The sequence below is a fragment of the Manis javanica genome, chromosome 1, assembly GCF_040802235.1.
Source record: "Manis javanica isolate MJ-LG chromosome 1, MJ_LKY, whole genome shotgun sequence".
Taxonomy (NCBI): Eukaryota; Metazoa; Chordata; class Mammalia; order Pholidota; family Manidae; genus Manis; species Manis javanica.
In genome coordinates this window covers 210,340,209-210,362,569 of record NC_133156.1, presented here as the reverse complement: position 1 = coordinate 210,362,569, position 22,361 = coordinate 210,340,209, and the positions used below count along the sequence as shown (strand labels likewise).

Here is a 22,361-nt window from a genome sequence, read left to right as displayed (position 1 = left end):
ACATACAGAGAAATTGACCACTAACCTTGTAAGACCAAGTTTTCATCAATGTATATCTTGGTTACTGATACACAGATGAACTGAAATGAGATCTTGCTATATTCCTTAACACATTTTTTATTTAATGGAAAGAGATAGATCTATTAGCAAAACTGTTGAAGTTTAATATAATACCATGATTGGTAATTTTCTGGGTTGGCTCGGTCTCTTAAAAATCCAAGTATAGGGGAAGGGCTGGCTTTCCCTGTTCCTTCTGTCTCTGGAGAACACCAACATTCATAGGGACAAACTCCCAAACTTTATGGTTGAGTCTTCTGACATACAATTTCCTTTATATTAACCAATGTGTTTTCTGTCTTTCCTTCTCCTCCAGACCGACTGAATGACTTTCAATTATATTTTTCTGCTGTGGTGTTTTCACAGATTGGTAGCTATATGAGCAGCCTCTTATTTTTCAGGGCTGCACAAACCACTTCATCTATATATTTCTTTTATAGACAACCCAAGGGCAAGAATATCTGAAAATGGTCATTAAAGACATGAGGGTTGATCTAACAACAGGGAAAAAATTGGCAAATGAAATAGGAGACCATGAGGTGTATGATATTTAGCATGAGGTGTCTAAAATGTAGCCCCTTCCAAAATACAAGAGATTCTTATCTGGTCCACGACTGTCTCCCTGATTCTAACAAAATATCACATCATCAATACCTGCATTCATTTTTAATAAAACAGGTTGTACTAGCTAGTGAAACTCTGAGGTGACTTTCTCCTACTCTATGATCAAGTGCTGACGTGTCTAGAAGGAAATGGAACTCTTAAAATTTGGTAGCATTCTCAGACGGAAGCTTCACAAATCCAAAACACTGAGTCACTCATCTACATACTGGTGCTGCTTGTAGCGTCTCTGGTCCTCAGCAGGACCCAGGTCTGTACCCCAGTGAGCAGGCTGGAGACCACTTTGCCTACAGGCATTTGGCCTAGCCTTTCTTAAAACTGCAGCCCCATTTTTTCAAATTTATTTTGGTATCATTAATCTACAATTACATGAGAAACATTATGTTTACTAGGTTCCCTCCTTCACCAAGTCCTACCCACAAACCCCAATACAGTCACTGTCCATCAGCGTAGTAAGATGCTGTAGAGTCACTACTTGTCTTCTCTGTGTTCCACAGCCTTCCCTGTGCCCCCCCCCCACATTATACATGCTAATCGTAATGCCCCCTTTCTTACCCCCCCCTTATCCCTCCCTACCCACCCATCCTCCCCAGTCTCTTTCCCTTTGGTAACTGTTAGTCCATTCTTGGGTTCTGTGATTCTGCTGCTGTTTTGTTCCTTCAGTTTTTTCTTTGTTCTTATACTCCACAGATGAGTGAAATCATTTGATACTTGTATTTCTCTGCCTGGCTTATTTCACTGAGCATAATACCCTCTAGCTCCATCCATGTTGTTGCAAATGGTAGGATTTGTTTTCTTCTTATGGCTGAATAATATTCCATTGTATATATGTACCACATCTTCTTTATCCATTCATCTACTGATGGACACTTAAGTTGCTTCCATTTCTTGGCTATTGTAAATAGTACTGTGATAAACATGGGGGGGCATATGTCTTTTTCAAACTGGGATGCTGTATTCTTAGGGTAAATTCCTACAAGTGGAATTCCTGGGTCAAATGGTATTTCTATTTTGAGCTTTTTGAGGAAACTCCATACTGCTTTCCACAATGGTTTGAACTAGTTTACATTCCCACCAGCAGTATAGGAGGGTTCCCCTTTCTCCACAACCTCACCAACATTTGTTGTTGTTTGTCTTTTGAATGGTGGTGATCTTTACTGGTGTGAGGTGATATCTCATTGTGGATTTAATTTGCATTTCTCTGATGACTAGCATCTTTTCATGTGTCTGTTGGCCATCTGAATTTTTTCTTTGGAGAACTGTCTGTTCAGCTCTTCTGCCCATTTTTTAATTGGATTATTTGCTTTTTGTTTGTTGAGGTGCATGAGCTCTTTATATATTTTGGATGTCAACCCTTGCCTGGGGAGATATGTTCATGAAGAAGTTGCTCATGTTTATGTCCAGGAGATTTTTGCCTATGTTTTTTTCTAAGAGTTTTATGGTTTCATGACTTACATTCAGGTCTTTGACCAATTTTGAATTTACTTTTGTGTATGGGGTTAGACAATGATCCAGTTTCATTCTCTTACATGTAGCTGTCCAGTTTTGCCAACACCGCTATTGAAGAGGCTGTCATTTCCCCATTGTATGTCCATGGCTCCTTTATTGTATATTAATTGACCATATATGTGTGGGTTAATGTCTGGAGTCTCTATTCTGTTCCACTGGTCTATGGGTCTGTTCTTGTGCCAGTACCAAATTGTCTTGATTACTGTGACTTTGTAGTAGAGCTTGAAGTTGGGGAGCTAGATCCCCCCACTTTATTCTTTCTTCTCAGAATTGCTTTGGCTATTTGTGGTCTTTGCAGCCCCATTTTGATCTTTATATGTTTTTGTTGAATTGAAATCACCAATCAATGATAGAATGTCTACCAAACAACACTGTACTTCATTCTTTTTTTTTTTTAGATTGTGAATCTTGGTTACTGATCAATAGATGAACTTAGATGGGGATCTTGCTATATTCCTTAAGAGCTGTCTTCAGGCTGCATCAACAGAACACCAGTCTGGGTGACTTAAACAACAAACATTTATGAACGCTCAGGAGTTCTAGAGGCTGAAATTCTGAGATCAGGGTGCCAGCTTGGTTGGGTTCTTGGTGAAGGCCCTCTTCCTGGCTTACAGATGACTGCCTTCCTGTTGTACCCTCATATGATGGAGAATGAGAGCTTTGGTTTCTTCAACCTCTTATAAAGACTTCAGTCCTATCATGAGGTCTCCATTCTCATGATCTCATCCAAACTTAATTACCTCTCAAAGGCCCCATGACATCCAACTACCATCACATTGGGATTAGGGCTTTAAGATATGGACTTGCAAGGCTTGACTTTATCACCTGTTATTCTTCACTTCTCTGTTGTGGAGGGGCTGCCATTTGTGCCTTTTATTATTTTATTTAAATTCTGTACATAAACCCTGTTCTGTAAAGATCATCTGCCACTCCATGGGCCACCTTCTCATTATATTAATGATGTGACTCTGATTTTTTCTGGTTTTTTGAATAACTAGCTTTTATAAATCTTCTGGGTCTCACATGAGATACGAGGTTTCTAGGAGGACCTTCTTTAATCACCTTCTTTAGGATCATGTCAATGAAACATTTTAAGCAGTGGCACAGTATGATTGGATTTGCATTTTTAGAAGATCATTCATGATGTTATGTAGATGATAGAAGTAAAAGACCAGTTAGTATATCCTTCAAAAATTCCTGAAGACATCTTGGTAGATCCTGGTTTAAGACTGTAGCAGCAGAGGAGACTGAAGTAGATGGAACCTAGATATATTTAACAATGAAATCTGGGACTTGGTGGATTACATAGGAGAGATAAAGAGAAGGTGATGGCATGTTTGCTTCTTAGATTTCTGGCTGAAGCATTTGGGTGGATGGTGGTGCTATTCAAAACCAAATTCTGGTTTTGCCACTCCCTGTTGAGCATTTTTCAGTGCATCCCCAAACCAGTCAGGATAAATTTCTTAACTTCTTAGAAATGTTTCAAGATTTCCCTGCTGTCGTTATTTTAATCCCATCTCCTTGCTGTTCATTCACCCACCAAGGTCCTTTCACCATTTACACCACTGGAAATGGCTTGCAGTGCATGTACAATCTGGCCACCTGGAAAACCTTGGTTTTCCTCACAGTTATTCTGCTGTTGTCCCCCTGTCTTTATTACCTGCCTAGAATAATATCCTTCATTCTTTTCTTTGTTTAGTGAATTCTCCTTGAGTTTCAAGGCCAAGATAGCTGTTCTCTCCTCTGGGAAAAGGATGTTGGCCCTTCCAGTATGGTTTAGGTTTTCTAAGTACACTTTGCACAGCTCTGCCATTCCAATCTATAATTGTAGGATAACTACTATTTTATTGGTTTGCTTTTTGAGTAGTCTTCAAGTTCCATAAAATCAGGGAACAGGTTCCATTTGTACTTGTATCATTAGGACTTAGCAGTAGGGGTTCAGTATAATATTTAAGTGAATAAATGACTAAATGGATAGATAAATAAAGTATCCTTGATCAGAAAGACAAAGAATGATTTCATGGAATGATTGTATCCTTTGAATTAGCACTCTTAAAGCAGGAATAGGACTGAGAAAGGCACGGGTACTGGCACAGATCAAGTAACAAGTACCTATGTCCTGAGTGCTGAGTGTACATGGTGAATGAGAAGGCAGGAACTCATCTAGGTGGACAGAAGTTAGAATAATAGCCAAGAATTAAGACGTTGCAGAATCTATTGGGCTAATTGTGAGGAGTCCAGTTAAACTGAGGCTTAGGGTGACTGAAAGGAGTTGGGAGCCCACAGGGCCTCATGTGGCAAACTCAGCGTTTTTCTTTGGGGTTGTTAAATGAAGGAGTTAATGGCAGTGTCCAAATTGTGATTTTTCTGATAAGATTTAATTTTCCTATTTTGTGATATTTTGATGACAATAGAATATTAGAGCAATCCTAAAAGCAAGTGTTTACAGACACAAAGCAAGTTGGCAGGTTCTCACTTGGCACCCTCTAGTGTCTTCTTTGTTTCTAAAGGGACATCTTAATTTCTAAATCAACTATTGAATTTAATATATTAGAAGAGAAGAAGGAAGAAGGGGTAGTGTAGTGTGTAATCACTAGTCAGAATAGTGTTGGGGCTTCAGCTAATTTAAGAATTGATCTGCTGTGCTTACATGATCACTTGCATTTTAAATTCTGCCCAGAGCATTGGAAAGCAGAATCATTGTACTTAATGTAACAGATTGCATCTTGGAGGTGTCAAATCATTCTAATAGCCCTAGATGATAGGGATATTTAACTCACTTGGTGTCTTGTTAAACTATTTGATTATTTGTGGTATACATCTTGTAGGTCAGATTCTATGATCTGGTGCTTTAACGTCATCATTGAAAATGTGGCTCTGACTGAGCTTTTGGTATCTAGGGAGATGATCTTGGGTAAACCTGTCTCATTTTTGCTCTCTTCACAGGGTTTGATTTGCTCTTCTGTGCCATTTGCAAATGACAGGCTCTCTTGTCTCTACTTCTTTCCACACTTACGTCACACAACCTGCAAGAAACATGTTTTTGTTTTTGATGATTTGCAAAGAGATCATTCCAGCTTCTACTTATGAGCCCTGCAAAACAAAACAGTAAGCTCACATTGGTCTCAAAGTCCTTCTGGGCTCTAAGGTCTCTAGTCCATCATAGGTGCCCAGTGATACTCCTTTGCCTTTATGCAAGGACCTCCCTCTAGGAGAAAGCAAGTAGGGTGGGAATAGTACTTTATGATTACAGTTGACCCTTGAACAACACAGTATATGCAGATATTGTTCAATAAATATATTGGAAAATTTTTTGGAGATTTGCAAGAATTTGAAAATCATTTTCTTTTCTCTAGCTTATTTTACTATAAGAACACAGGATATAATGCATATGACATACAAAATATGTGTAACTGTTTATGTGTCAGTAAGGTTTCTGGTCAACAGTAAGCTCTTAGTAGCTAAGTTTCTGGAGAGTCAAAAGCTATATGTGGAACTTTGCACAAGGAGTCAGCACTCTTAACCCTTATGTTGTTCAGGGGTCAATTTAGTTCTGTTATCTCACTTAAAAAACAAAGCAAAGCAAAACAAAACAAAACAAAATAGTATTCAATTATTTTTTCTCTTTATCAGGACTGTAGATTCTCCTTTTCAAGTGAATTAGAATATTCTTGACTTTAGGAACTGAGCCTATTATGGACTTTATAATCTGCATACAGTCCTAATATAATGTTCTATTCCTAAACAAATCTTAAAGAAATATTCCTAAATAAATAAATTTCTAAAGAAATATTAAGGATATTTCCCTTAATTCACTCAGATTTTGCTGCTTTTATTTGTCACCAGATACTGACTATAGAAAAATCAGTGTTTAAAGGTTTTACTAATTATAGTAGTGTACCATTTAAATTCTATTGTAGTTTCCTATGTGGATAGCCTGGTTAAGCATGATCATGTCTTTAGACTTCTTTCTGTAGAACAGGCAGAGACATTATGTTAAAATAAATTATAATGAAAAGTGTTTTTTTTTTTGTCATCTGTTTCATTGAGTTATAGTAGGCAGAGCATGAAGAGATAAGTTGAAATAAGTGTAAGCAATTTCAAGGTATTTTGATTGGAATTGTTGAATAATTGAGTGGACAGACAATGTTGGAGAGCCATACCATTTTTTTAGCCCCTTAGTTGGACCCCAGGGAACATTTTTTGAGGGGAGGGTGACTTAAAGGTGTTGATTGAGTGAGGAGGCCTCTTGTTCAGCTAGTTGGAAGTCAGGAAGGTTAGTACTAACTCAGGAGAATTGAGTGGTGATGGTGAGGCTTGAAAAACTGGGAAGCTTTTCTCCAAAAACACCTGGCCATTGTTAGTCCCAAAGAAAAGTCAAGAGCTTTTGCAAAAATTGCATGCTATTAACATTTTTTTTAGGAACTAACCATGTCAGAGGTTCTCTAAGTGCATAAAGTATTATATGTCACCTAAGCTATTCATTCACACAGGAGAAAGGCATGGTGAATGTTTAGAAAAATACACAGACATAACCTAGAAGTGTATATTTTTCCAAACTGGAGCTTATCTTATTTAAGATAGTTTAGAATTATCTACAAGCCACTTTAATGAGACTTCTTTCTGAAGGAAACAAGTTCAGTAAATCACTCTGCTTTTCTTCAGTCTTTTTGTCCTGTATGTACAATTGTAACCATAATGGGAGAGAATCTCTGGTCCCCCAAAATTCAAGAACTTTCTAATCCACAGACATTGCAAAATGAAAACTGCAGCTCCTCAATGACAGCAAATAGTCACTGTGATTTGTTTTAAACTTGTTATAGAGTCAGTGACACTGGTAAATATAATAAGATGCTTCAAAGTATTCCTGCCCTTGTGTCTTTGGTTCAAGGACCTAAAAGGCAGATCTCAAAGCAATGTGCTCTGATCAACAAACAGCTGGAAATGGCAGCAACCTGATTTGGATCCATCAAGAAGTGAAGGTTTATTTTGAATGAGAAGTGTTGTCCAACTGCGAGACTGAGCAATTGCAGCTGAGAATAAGTGCAAACACAATCAATAGTGACTCCAGGTGTGAAATTATTGAGAGCCTGCCTTGTTCCGTGTCTTTTTCTGTTGTCACATTCACTCTGCCTCCACAGATTGCCATGCTGTAGTATAATTCTTATTCTTAATGACAATTTCTGAGTTGTCATTATTTGAATACAATGATGAAATGTCTCTTTCAGGAAAAACAACAATGCATATTCCAAAGAGAAACCGCATTGTAGAAACAGGAGTGTCTCTTCCTTTAATGATCTTTAATATACATTGCCTATATTGACTGCTGTCAAGTTTTATACTTGTTCTCCTTTTTCTGTGTTTGTGTAACTATTGGCAAAGTCATTTCATTCTTTCTGGTCCCTACAAATGTTATTATTTCATTGATATGGATGATAGGAGCTGCTTAATAAATATTTGTCATTGAACAATCTATAATGGCAATATTTTATATTTGGATACTGTTTCAGGAGCTTATGAAACTTCACTGCAGCACAAACATATTCTCCAAAATTTGTGTTTTTTAAGCCTCATTATTTTACAGCCATGCATCATATATTACACATGCATATCACAGACACATAAAAGTAGACAGACATGTAACTACATGAGACATATTTCCCAAACTTATGCTTTGTGCTCTGTTTGGATATCCTTATCAATGTAATTTTTAAAAATAAAACCCTTTCCCCATTAATATTACAAAAAAGACTACTTGATGATTCAGAAATCTTTCCTTTTCTCTTTTTTCTTTTTGGTTCCTGTAACACATAACGTACTGATGGGGCCAGTCACCCATGGAATACAAATGGAAGTAAGGTGAAATTCTTGACCAGTGAGATTAAAATTCACTTGCTTTCTTCACTCAAACCTCCCAACTAGTACTCTCACTGGACAATTTCAGTTTTTAAAAAAGGGACTTATTTTAGAACATTGGGAATCAAGCTGAAGCCAGGGCAGCCTTTACACTCACTGGAACTGCTCGGTCGATGCTTAGATGTACGACACTCTTTTTCATCTGGTTGCCTTTATGATGCAAAGGGCAGAGGCCAAGTATTCAGAGCACAATCGGGGGGTCTAGAGTATTGAAACACTCCTCTTAATGACAATGCCAAGTTACTTTATTTGTTCATGAAGCAGTTGAAAAATGAGAAAGAACAGCAGGTCTTCAACAGAGAACAGAGGAAGAGTTGGCTCCAGAAGCTTTCATTACCAAAAGAGGGTGTTAAAATGCATAGAAATGTTAAATCTCTATTTTAAAAAAAAATCAATGAATGACATATCCAGCTGCAGCTGACTCAACCCTGATTTAACAATCATTTATGATCTGACAAGGGAATGGTTTTGAAGTATAAAAAGCATTTCACGTTCACCTGCTGAGCGTTAATGCATTTGAAACATTGGAGGGGAAACTGTCAAAGAAATAGCATATCTGTACCACCTACACTCACTTGAATAAAAATTATAATGTAGTTGTATGGAAATATGTTCTATGGAACATTAATTTTATCAAAATGTGTGCATGTTCTTGTAGGCTTGAAAAGTGTCAGATCTGACCATAAAGTAAAATAATCGCACCACGTATTGGTGTTCATACAGATTTTTTTCTTTGGAAGATCCCCAAGCAATTTATGGGTATATAACTCAATCTTTCTGAGTTGTTATTTGGAATCTTAGCCAGTGTACTTGACAAATCTAACAACCTGAAAAGTGACCAGGTCGTACTGTAGATGAAGCTTTTAGGAATTTAGTTTTTCCTTAAGCTTGGAAAATAGAGGGTAGTGAACCTTAAACCTACACAAGGCATGCACCTGGGCAGTGTCTTCATGAAGTGTTTTTACCTGGGTGTAGAAACATCATTCCAAGACCCTGCCCCAACATTGCTACCCTCCACTTAACTCTCTGCCAAGTAACAAATTAAAAGGCAAAACTTCAACTCAAATCACTTCTTTGAAAGGTCCAGTGTCTTTACTCAGAAATGGCAGAGTTTACTACAAAATGAAAATCTTGTGAAAAGGCAACATCAGACTTAGTAGCAGTACAGCAATGTTTTTATTTTTAAAAAATCTGTTTAAAACATTTATATTTTGCATCAAGATAGTTATTTTAGGGTTGAGATACCATACTAAAGAACCATTGGGCCCTGATGATACTAGGATTTATGAAGATAAAGCACATTGTTGCCATGGGGATCAATAAATAGTCTTGATCTGAGACACTAGTTCTCACTGCCAAGACATGGATGGGAGAAGGTGGTTCCCACAGACTCTGTTTTCTCTAGACTAAAAATATAGTATGACTTCTATTAAAGGGCAATTTAAAAAAATTCTCAGTGATTAGCCTAAAGGAAGCATACCCTATCATTTTCAGAACAATTAAGTAGAGTGTGCACTACCCAATATCCGCGATTATATTTGTATGCGCTATTAATCATGCTCATGCTCTGTCATGTCAAAGGTGGTGTTGCAATTGCAGCTCTTTTTAGTGCTGTTGCACATGGTCTTAAAAAAGCAGTTGTTTATGGAGATACATACATTACAGACAAAAATTACTTTCTTTTAAGGGTTACAATAGAAACTTAACACATTGACGTTAACTCTTAAAAAACGTTGTTTTGGTTTGTGAGATATTGTTCCCAGTGGTTGTGACACATCTGAATTCTATTAATACTATTTTTATGGCCTCTAGCCAAGAGATCCAAACTGTTACAATTTTTTCCTGAAGTTTATTTTTAAGTACTATGTCGTCATAAATGTAATTAACCCTTACATTTAGATGTTGCTGTAGAATATGCAAAAGGACTTTCCCACCCATCCATTCTGCCAGGTGTACCTCACAATGCTGTGAGGTAGGAGGGCTGGTGATGCGTTACTAGTCTCCTTGTGTATAAAGAGTTTGAGGATTAAAAAAGTTAGAATGCTTGCCTAAAGCTACACAGATAATAAGTGTAAGGTTGTGCACCCGGTCCCCAAATGAAAAAATACTCTCCCTTGTCTACTGTGGTGGTAGAAAAATGACACATTTCATCTCATCCAAGTACTCATTTAAGCCCTCGCAGTACATCAAGACTTACACACTTAATTCTGCAATCATTACCACTGAAGTATTGTCTGAATCACTATCTGAAAATTTTGTTGAACTAAATAGCTGCTAAGTAAAATTATCCATCAGCTGGGGCTGGGTTTCATTCATTGGCCTTTAAGGCTAACTTATTTTTATTTTTATTTTTTTCCATCTTTTTTTTAATTTTGGTATCATTAATCTACAGTTACATGAGGACCATTGTGGTTACTAGATTCCACCCATCACCAAGTACCCCCCACAAACCCCATTTCAGTCTCTGTCCATCAGCGTAGTAAGAGGCTGTATAATCACAACTTGTCTTCTCTGTGTTGCACAGCCCTCCCCCTGCCCCCCCCCACATAATACAAGCTAATCATAATGCCTCCTTTCTTTTTTCCCTCCCTTATTTCTCCCTTCCCACACATCCTCCCCAGTCCCTTTCCCTTTGGTAACTGTTAGTCAATTCTTGGGTTCTGTGATTCTGCTGCTGTTTTGTTCCTTCAGTTTTTTCTTTGTTCTTATATTCCACATATGAGTGAAATCATTTGGTGGTTGTCTTTCTCTGCCTGACTTATTTCACTGAGCATAGTACCCTCTAGTTCCATCCATGTTGTTGCAAATGGTAGGATTTGTTTTCTTCTCATGGCTGAATCATATTCCATTGTGTATATGTACCACCTCTTCTTTATCCATTCATCTACTGATGGACAGTTAGGTTGCTTCCATTTCTTGGCTATTGTAAACAGTGCTGCGATAAACATAAGGGTGCATATGTCTTTTTCAAACTGGGTAAATTCCTACAAGTGGAATTCCTGGGTCAAATGGTATTTCTATTTTGAGCTTTTTGAGGAACCTCCATACTGCTTTCCACAATGGTTGAACTAGTTTACATTCCCACCAGCAGTGTAGGAGGGTTCCCCTATCTCCACAACCTCACCAACATTTGTTGTTGTTTGTCTTTTGGATGGTGACCATCCTTACTGGTGTGAGGTGATATCTCATTGTGGTTTTAATTTGCATTTCTCTGATGACTAGCAATGTGGAGCATCTTTTCATGTGTCTGTTGGCCATCTGAATTTTTTCTTTGGAGAACTGTCTGTTTAGCTCTTCTGCCCATTTTTTAATTGGATTATTTGCTTTTTGTTTGTTGAGGTGCATGAGCTCCTTATATATTTTGGATGTCAACCCTTTTTTGAGTCTGTCATTTATGAATATATTCTCTCATATTGTAGGATGCCTTTTTGTTCTATTGGTGGTGTCCTTTTCAGATTGATATCGTCCTACTTGTTCATTTTTGCTTTTGTTTCCTTGCCTGGGGAGAAATGTTCGTGAATAAGTCACTCATGTTTATGTCCAAGAGATTTTTGCCTATGTTTTTTCCTAAGAGTTTTATGGTTTCATGACTTAGATTCAGGTCTTTGATTCATTTCGAATTTACTTTTGTGTATGGGGTTAGGCAATGATCCAGTCTCATTCTCTTACATGTAGCTATCCAGTTTTGCCAACACCAGCTGTTGAAGAGGCTTTCATTTCCCCATTGTATGTCCATAGCTCCTTTATCATTTATTAATTGACCGTATATGTTTGGGTTAATATCCTGACTCTCTATTCTGTTCCACTGGTCTGTGGGTCTGTTCTTGTGCTAGTACTAAATTGTCTTGATTACTGTGGCTTTGTAGTAGATCTTGAAATTGGGAAGCAAGATGGCCCCTGCTTTATTGTTCCTTCTCAGGATTGCTTTGGCTATTTGGGGTCTTTTGTGGTTCCATATGAATTTTAAAACTATTTGTTCCAGTTCATTGAAGAATGTTGTTGGTATTTTGATAGGCATTACATTGAATCTGTAGATTGCTTTTGGCAGGATGCCCATTTTAACAATATTAATTCTTCCTAAGTGTTATTTATTTTAAGAAAACTTGACACACATTGAAAGGAACTAACTTTCAGTTCATTATAAGTTTTGCCAAAATCAAGTTATATTTTTCCACTTAGAAGGTAGATTTCCATCTTGTCCGCCTCTTCTTCCTTTTTTCCTCAATGACCTTTTATGGTGCATCAGCCTTAGTAAGTTTATCATTGTGCAACCTAATATGTATATACTTTTTGCATTACTTTAATGAATGTCAACGTAGCACAGCCAACTTTAAAAAATTAGTATTATTATGCCTCATGCTGTCTTCCTTCAAGGTACGTTCTTTATATAGAATATCCGTTGGGCTGTTTCCAGTTTCAAATGAGTGCCATTCATCAAGGGATCAACATTAACTGAAGAAGTAAAGCATATGCATTTTGACGGACTCTGCTTCTGGAGTTCTAAAGCACATGTTTTCCACCTCCTTAAACATTACTCTTTTCCTTGCAGGCTCATTCCTCCCTGAATATCCTTTTTAAAAGCTGTCACTCAGCTTGATAAAGAACTTATTTTTCTCAGCTGCCCCCGAGGAGAGACTTCTGTTAGTTCCTACTCAGGTCTGCAGAGTTAAATGTTTCAATTCTTTATCCAGCTTCATTCTCATCTTACGCTTCGTTCCTCTGAGTTACCGTCATGATCTTCCAGTATAGATTTGACTTCTTGTTTGCAACCAGAGAATCCTGCTTGCTACAGAAGAGTGAAGGGAAAGTGTTATAATTAGTAGTGTTTTCTAATTTGAGCAATACTGTAAATTAACTGAGTATTTTTGTCAACAAACATTATTACAGCAATGTTACAGATTCCTCAAATTACTAACTTTCACTTACTGAGATACTGAACACTTTCCTTGGCTCTCACAATGTTTTTTGCAGGCTCTGTTCACCCATTTTAGGGAGGGGGGCCAAATTAAATATATCTGTTTACAAAAGCTGCTTACAGTCTTTCTGTTTGGAGCAGTGTTTCCCAAACCCTACCACACTTTGCTGGGTCTGAGGCTAACTTGTTTAGATAGTGTACCACTTATCAGGCTCATTTAGAAGACAGAGGAACTATAGTACTGGTTGCCTAGGTAATTTCTCTAGGTCAAGGACAAAAGTAATTTAGCCTTCGCTCCAGTCTAGGCATCTGCTTGCTCTGCTAATTGAACTACCCTAACCAGATCAGTAATGTCCCTTATCTGCAGAGAGGCAGGTAAGAAATCCATTCTGAAGTGGGTGAAGAGTTGTTTTACCTCCTGCAGGCCGCCTACTAATGTGAATCTTGGTATAACAGACACTGCTTGGCAAAAGGTAAATGTACCAAAATCAAAAGCTTATTCTTGGTGAGTTCATTTGTTCCTGAGAGAGACTAGACTTTTCCCCTTCAAAGGTCATCATTAAGTGACTGTGAAGAGGTGCCTTGCTATCTTTTGAAATCTGTCTTTTGAAGACTAATGAAAAAGGGATGAGAATGGCTGGTTTTGGCTAACATTGCCCCAAAGGGTTAAAGGTCAATTCATATTTCCTTTTTCTATTTACAAGAAACATGGTTCCCTGGATGCCTGTGTTCAGTCCGAGGCCAGAAAATAAACACAAGAGTCATAATATCCACTCTTTATCATTTATATATATATTTCCCTTCTCCTTCTTAACATGTTAAAGGAGGCATGATGAGAATTTATGGGAAAATAATTAGGTTGAAAACTTCCTGTTTTCTCTAGTCCAGTCTGCATCTCCTCCTGTGTTCTCTATGTCTGCTATTATCACAACCATTTGCACAGTCACTCAGGTATGGAACCAAGCTGTCCACCTGGTCCCTGTACCTTCTGCCAGGCATTTCTTATGTCTCCTGTCCATATTGCATCCAATGTGATCTTTACTATGCTTGGATCTGATTGTATTACTCTGCTGATTTAAATCTTTCAGTGGCTCCCCAGACCTTTGTGGTTACTCTCAAATTCCGTAACTTTGTGTATAGCACCTGCCTGCTTCCTTTGGCTTGTCCAATACCCCTGTCTTACAAGCACCTTGCACTGTGATCATGTCAAAACTATTTGCCTCTGTCCTCAAGGATTTCACAGATGTCATTCTCTCTACTCAAAATCTTACTCATTTTTTTTTTGCTCTACCCATTTAATTCTCACTCTTCAAGACCAAGTTCTTTAAAAGGAATCCTTCTGACCTCTTCACGCTAAGATGTTTTTTGCTGTGTGTCTCAAAGCACCCTCAGCAGCTGTTTCACCATCGTCAGTAAGATGGCACTTGTTGGTTTGTGGCTCTTTGTCTTCCACTATGTAAAGGGAAAGAGTGTCGCTCTGTCTTTACATGACCCAGCACCTAGAAGTGTGCATGGAATTTGCTTTGGGAATTAGAGAAGAAATTGAATGAGTCAGTAAAGCAAGTAGGAAGATGATGTAAAGAAATGCCTGAAATTTGCCAGGAAGGCAGACTTGCAAAGCACACTTTCTCACAAAGAATTTCTCATGGTTAAACAGCTCCTTCTGCAATCTCACCTCTAATCTTTCCATCCTGCTGAAACCATGTTTCAGGCCCAGCCTGCTGACTCTCCCCAGGATTCTAGGTTAGGCTCATTTTTATCCATACTGCATATCTATTGGGTATCATGTAGTCTTGCTTAACCAAGCTATCTTATTTCCCTGAACCAATTAACTCAAAATTTCCATCTCTTCTGACAGGTTTTTCTCAATTAAGTAGAAAAGAAAGTAAATTCCCTTTATTACTCCTGTATCTAAACATGGAACCCATCAACTACTTCTTCAGCCCCACCTCTGGCCAGCTCCATTGCTTCAGTAGTCTATGGTGTGGAGGGGAAAGAATGAGAGCTATGGAGTCAGAGAGCTGAGGGTGAGCCCCTGGCTTCCCTCTTTCACTCTATGTCATGCAGGATGTGTTACCTGCCTCTTTAAGCCTCAGGCTCTTATCCAGAAATTTGAAGGATTTCACCATCTTCCATGTGCAGTTTTGATAGTATGATGGTTAATATGAAGAAGCCTTCAATTGATAATAGGTATTGGATATACTGAATTTCATTTAATTTTACAGTCCTAGGTCACAGAGTTTCCAATATTTTAAATCAAATACAGTATATAAGATGAGAGTCTGTGAGTTCTAGATAGTAAAAAGGTATTTTGGTGCAATTACGGTAATTGAAGTGAATATTGCAATCATGTGATTGCCTGATTGGAAAGGTTCTTACCCTTCAAACATAGATGTGGACAAAAATGTGAAAGCAAATGATTCAGCTTGAACATTTGCCTATATATTCTCCCCTTTGCCCATTTACTTCATCCTTTCTTGCCAATATTTCCATGGCTCTATAATCTCCTATCTGAGGACTCCAAGTCCTCATATTCGTGCATATCTGGCTCATGTCATCATTTAGAAGGCTTTATTGGACTCACTTTTCTGGTTTACTAAATTTAGTCTCCCGTGGTTTTCCTAAAGAGTTGTCTAAACCTTTTCTTTCTTTTCTGATTCCATTTATTTTCTTCCTTTCTCTCTATCAGTGGCCTGGGAGATTAACCTCAGGAATAGAACCACCTGATTTCCTAGCCCTCTGGCTTTCAAATGGGCTCAGTCAACGAAAGGCATGAGGAAGATATTGAAGGCTGGGAGAAGACACAGTTCAGAGTCCTGGATACTCCTGCCATCAACTCACGCCCTGCCTGGCTGCAGTCCTGGCAGTGGCTGTCCATTTAAGGACTACAACTTCTGTTGGACAGACCCACGTCCACAGCTCCATCTCCCAAGGGGTTTCATGAACCCTATTCTTCCCCCTTATCTTTTTTTTTGGTTCCTGATTTTTTTAAATTAAGGAATATCATTGATATACACTCTTATCAAGTTTTCACATGAAAAAGCAATGTGGTTACTACATTCACCCATATTATCAAGTCCCCCCATACCCCATTGCAGTCACTGCCCATCAGTGTAGTGAGATGCCACAGAGTTGCTATTTGCCTTCTCTGTGCTACACTGTCTTCCCCATGATCCCCCCACACCATGTGTGCCAATCATAATACTCCTCAATGCCCTTCTCCCTCCCTCCCTACCCACCCTCCCATACGCCTCCCCTTTAGCAACCACTAGTCCTTTCTTGGAGTCTATGATTCTGTTGCTGTTTTGTTCCTTCAGTTTTGCTTCATTGTTATACTCCACATATGAGTGAAATCATTTGGTACTTGTCTTTCTCCGCCTGGTTTATTTCACTGAGTATATCCTCCAGTTCCATCCATGTTGTTGCAAATGGTAGGATTTGTTTGTTTCTTATGGCTGAATAGCATTCCATGTGTATATGTACCACCTCTTTATCCATTCATCTACTGATGGACACTTAGGTTGCTTCCATTTCTTGGCTATTGTAAACAGTGTTTCAGTAAACATAGGTGTGCATATGTCTTTTTGAATATGAGAAATTATATTCTTTGGGTAAATTCCTAGGAGTGGAATTCCTGGGTCAAATGGTATTTCTATTTTTAGTTTTTTGAGAAATCTCCATGTTGCTTTCCACAATAGTTGAACTAGTTTACATTCCCACCAGCAGTGTAGGAGGGTTCCCGTTTCTTCACATCTCATCAGCATTTATTGTTCTTACTCTTTTTGATACTGTCCATTCTAAGTGGTGTGAAGTGATTTCTCATTGTGGTTTTTATTTGAATTTCCCTGATGACTAGTGATGTGGAGCATCATATTCATGTGCCTATTGGCCATCTGAATTTCTTCTTTGGAGAATTTTCTTTTCATATCCATTGCCCATTTTTTAATCAGGTTATTTGCTTTTTGGGTGTTGAGACATGTGAGTTCTTTATATATTTTGGATGTTAACCCCTTGTCGGATATGTCATTTACAAATATATTCTCCCACACTGTAGGATGCCTTTTTGTTCTGTTGATGGTGTCCTTTGTTGTACAGAACCTTTTTAGTTTGATGTAGTCATGTGTTCATTTTTGCTTTTGTTTCCTTGGCTCAAGGAGATGTGTTCAGAAAAAAGTTGCTCATGTTTATATTCAGGAGATTTTTGCCTATGTTTTCTTCTAAGAGTTTTATGGTTTCATGTCTTACATTCAGGGCTTTGGTCCATTTTGAGTTTACTTTTGTGTATGGGGTTAGACAATAATCCAGTTTCATTCTCTTGCATGTAGCTGTCCAGTTTTGCCAACACTAGTTGTTGAAGAGGCTGTCATTTCCCCATTGTATATCCATGGTTCCTTTATCATGTATTAATTGACCATATATGCTTGAGTTTATATCTGGGCTCTCTAGTCTGTTCCATTGGTCTATGGGTCAGTTCTTGTGCCAGTACCAAATTGTCTTGATTACTGTGGCTTTGTAGTAAAGCTTGAAGTTGGGGAGCATAATCTCCCCCACTTTATTCTTCCTTCTCAGGATTGCTTTGGCTATTCAGGGTCTTTTTTGGTTCCATATGAATTTTAGAACTATTTGCTCTAGTTTGTTGAAGAATGCTGTTGGTATTTTGATAGGGATTGGATTAAATCTGTAGATTGCTTTAGGCAGGATGGACATTTTGTGAATATTAGTTCTTCCTATCCATGAGCATGAGATGTGTTTCTACTTATTGGTATCTTCTTTAATTTCTCTCATGAGTGTCTTGTAGTTTTTAGAGTATTGGTCTTTCCCTTCCTTGGTTAGGTTTATTCCTAGGTATTTTATTTGTATTGATGCAGTTGTGAATGGAATTGTTTTCCTGATTTCTCTTTCTGATAGTTCATTGTTAGTGTATAGGAATTCAACATATTTCTATTAAAGGTGCATTAATTTTGTATTCTGCAACTTGGCTGAATTCAGATATTCCCTTTATCTTTTTATGTGTAGGGGTGGTAGAGGTTTCCTGATGTCAGAGCTCCCAGGAACTTCCTATATTCTTGCTAGCCCTTGAACCATACTCTAACATCTTCATGAAATCCTTTTGAGTTAAATTCTTCCTACTGGGATCTGACTGATTCAGTTTCAGTATATACTCAGTGCCAGGAAAAATATATTTGCTTGCTGGGATGTGGTACATGGGCTCACAATGGGTGAGGGTTAAGGGATGAGGTTCCATATTAAGTGATGAAATTGAGGACTATAGTGATTAAATTACTTGCCCTCGATAATATGGCTGGCCAATTCATGGTTGTTTCATTCAAATATTTATGAAACATAGAATTAGTCAGACAGTGGAGATAAATATAAAACACAGTACCTGCCCTTAGTAATTTGCATTTCCGTATATATAACCCAATATTTAAAATGTAGCAAGAGCAAATGCCCAGAGCTAAGAACTGGAAGAGGAAAATCCAGTTTAACCTAAGCATTGCAGATGAAACCAAAGACGAGGGCAAGAAGATGGTTATCTGAGTAGAGAACAAAGCATGCCTTCCATTTTCCTTCCCTTACCATTTTTCTTGCTGCAACGCTGGTGATTCAAGCCTTGTCCACACACCATCAATTTTCTCCTGGATTGCTACAATGGCTTTCTCTAAAGTAGTGTATGATCCATGCTTTTCATCCTCTAGTCCATTCTCTACACTGGGTCAGAATAATCTTTTCAAATGCAAATTGGAGAGAAATTCCATTTAAAAGTATTCAATAACTCTCACTGTTCCTTAGGATAAAGAAAAATGACTGCTAAGTGCTTACATAACCTGGTTTCTGCCCCCATCACCAACTTTATCTCTGGTTACCCACCACTTCTTCCTGTTTTAACTATATAACCTTCTTTTAGTTTATTCTCCTCTTGCCACAAGACCTTTGCACATTCTGTTCCCTGTCCTTAAAGGTTTCTCTGGACCTCGTGCCATTTACCTGGTAATTTCTATCCTAACTAAGCATTAGCTCAAAAATCCCTTCTTTGAGTATGCCACCTCTCAAAAACACAGGTGAGGGCACCAGTGTATGCTTTCAAAACACTACATTTACTCTCTGTAGCATTGATCCCAATTCTAATGAAATTAAATGTGTATATTTTTACACTTTTCACTCATTGAGAACTAAATATGATTTCCATTTTTTTGCCACCTTTTTCCCACTTTTAGATTGAGTGCTGTACTGATGGTAAGAACTCAGTAAATGATTTTTGAATGAATATGTGAATGGTTATGAAAAAGATCCAGAATAGAGACTAAAGATGGCAGCATGAGAGGACAGACAGAGGCTTCCTCCTAAAACTGGATACAATTAGAAAATTTAATTGGTGCAACTAATCCTGAGAGAGCAACAGGAAAGAGGACGTGTCAGACTGCACACACCTGGAGAAAAGAGCAGACCTCAGCGAACGGGGTAAGGTACCAGAGCTGTGGCTCCGCGGGACCCTCCCACCTCCCCCACCGCAGCTCACTGGTGGGAGGAAGAGAAACAGATCAGGGAGGGAGTGCAAGGCTTGGGACTGCTGAATACCTAGCTCCAGAGATCTGCGCTGAGAGCACAAATCTACATTTCATGGTGCTTTAATGAGACTCACATGACTACTGAGTTGGAAAGTTAATACAGGCAGAGTTCCTGGGGAGACTGGGATTCTGGCTGCTTGTGGAAAGCAGGGATCCATATCTGGATGCTCTGGGACAAAAACTTATACCTGTGTGCCTGGTCCACTGGCTCAGGCAGTGGAGACAGGCACAGGAGGCAGGAGGTGGGGAACAGCTCTTTCCTACCCCTAGTACATTGCTTCAGGGGCTGAGCAGCTCCAGAATACAGCTTCTGGACACTAGAGGGTGCGATATACAAACATGAAATGCCAAAGGAACCTTGTCCAGAGTAAAATTGTTAATACAACTCCCGAGAAAGATTTAAATATGGACCTCGTGACTCTTCCTGAAAGGGAGTTCAAAATAAAAATAATCAACATCCTAATGGAGGTATGGAAAGACATCCAAGAACTCAGGGATGAATTCAGGTCAGAGATCCAATCGTTAAAGAACACGATGGAGGGTATTCAAAGCAGGTGGTGGGATATGGTGGAGGAGACAATAAATGAAATAGAAACTAGAGAAGAGGAATACAAAGAAGCTGAGGCACAGAGAGAAAAAAGGATCACTAAAAATGAAAGAATATTAAGAGAACTGTGTGACCAATCCAAACAGAACAATATTTGCATTATAGGGATACCAGAAGAGGAAGAGAGAGAGAAAGGGAAAGAAAGTGTCTTTGAGGAGGTAGTTGCTGAAAACTTCCCCAATCTGGGGAAGGACATAGTCTCTCAGGCCATGGAGATCCACAGATCCCATTACACAAGGGACCCAAGGAAGACAACACCAAGACACATAGTAATTAAAATGGGAAAGATCAAGGATAAGGACAGACTATTAAAAGCAGCCAGAGGCAGAAATAAGATCACATACAAAGGAAAGCCCATCATACTAACAACAGACTTCTCAGCAGAAACCTTACAGGCAAGAAGGGAGTGAGTGGCATGATGTATTTAATGCCATGAAGCAGAAGTGCCTGGAACCAAGATTACTTTATCCAGCGAGATTATCATCTAAATTTGAAGGAGGGATTAAACAATTTCCAGATAAGCAAAAGCTGAGAGAGTTTACCTCCCACAAACCATCTCTGCAGTCTATTTTGGAGGGACTGCTATAGATGGAAGTGTTCCTAGGGATGGATAGCTGTCACCAGAGGTAGTAAAATCATGGTAGGGAGGGGGGAGCAGCTGATTGCGAGGCAAATGCAAAACTAAATTGACTATCCCCAAAGCCAATCAAGGGATAGAGAAAAGTATAGAATCTGATACCTAATATATAAAGAATGAAAGAGGAAGGAAAAGGATTAGAAATAGAAAAGAACCTTTAGATTGTGCTTGTAACAGCATACTGAGTGCGTTAAGTTAGACTCTTAGATAGTAAGGAAACTAACCTGGAACCTTTGGTAACCACGAATCTAAAGCCTGAAATGGCAATAAGTACATACCTATTGATAATCACCCTAAATGTAAATGGACTGAATGCACCAATCAAAAGACATAGAGTCATTGAATGGATAAAAAAACAAGACCCATCTATATGCTGCTTACAAGAGACTCAGCTCAAACCCAAAGACATGCACAGACTAAAAGTCAAGGGATGGAAAAAGATATTTCATGCAAACAACAAGGAGAAAAAAAGTAGGTGTTGCAGTACTAGTATCAGACAAAATAGACTTCAAAACAAAGAAAGTAACAAGAGATAAAGAACGACATTACATAACAAAAAAGGGGTCAGTCCAACAAGGATATAACCATTATAAATATATATGCACCCAACACAGGAGCACCAGCATATGTGAAACAAATACTAACAGAACTAAAGGAGGAATTAGACTGGAATGCATTCATATTAGGAGATTTCAACACACCATTCACTCCAAAGAACAGATTCACCAGACAGAAAATAAGCAAGGACACAGAGGCACTGAACAACACACTAGAACAGATGGACCTAATAGACATCTATAGAACTCTACACCCAAAAGCAACAGGATACACATTCTTCTCAAGTGTACATGGAACATTCTCCAGAATAGAACACATACTGGGCCACAAAAAGAGCCTCAGTAAATTCAAAAAGATTGAAATCCTACCAACCAACTTTTCAGACCACAAAGGTATAAAACTAGAAATGAACTGTACCAAGAAAGCAAAAAGGCTCACAAACACATGGAGGCTTTACAACACGCTTCTAAATAGTCAATGGATCAATGGCCAAATTAAAATTGAGATCCAGCAATATATGGAAATAAATGACAACAACAACACACAGCCCCAACTTTTGTGGGAAGTAGCAAAAGCAGTCTTAAGAGGAAAGTATATAGCAATCCAGGCATATTTAAAGAAGGAAGAACAAACCCAAATGAATAGTCTAACGTCACAGTTATCAAAATTGGAAAAAGAAGAACAAATGAGGCCTAAAGTCAGCAGAAAGAGGGACATAATAAAGATCAGAGAAGAAATAAACAAAATTGAGAAGAATAAAACAATAGAAAAAATCAGTGAAACCAACAGCTAGTTCTTTGAGGAAATAAACAAAATAGATAAGCCTCTAGCCAGACTTATTAAGAGAAAAAGAGAATCAATACACATCAACAGAATCAGAAATGAGAAAGGAAACATCGTGACGGACCCAACAGAAATACAAAGCATTATTAGAGACTACTATGAAAACCTATATGCTAAGAAGCTGGTAAA

General features: G+C 38.3%; 1 long non-coding RNA gene across 5 annotated transcripts in view; it reads left to right on the top strand.

The window, feature by feature from the left end:
- The window catches only part of LOC118970721 (uncharacterized), a 129,991-nt gene that overhangs the window by 6,309 nt on the left and 101,321 nt on the right, over positions 1-22,361 (top strand). For all 5 annotated transcript variants that reach the window (XR_012121664.1, XR_012121672.1, XR_012121663.1 and 2 more), the window contains exon 2: positions 19,237-19,480. This is a non-coding gene — a long non-coding RNA (uncharacterized lncRNA). The remainder of the gene's footprint in view (positions 1-19,236; positions 19,481-22,361) is intronic.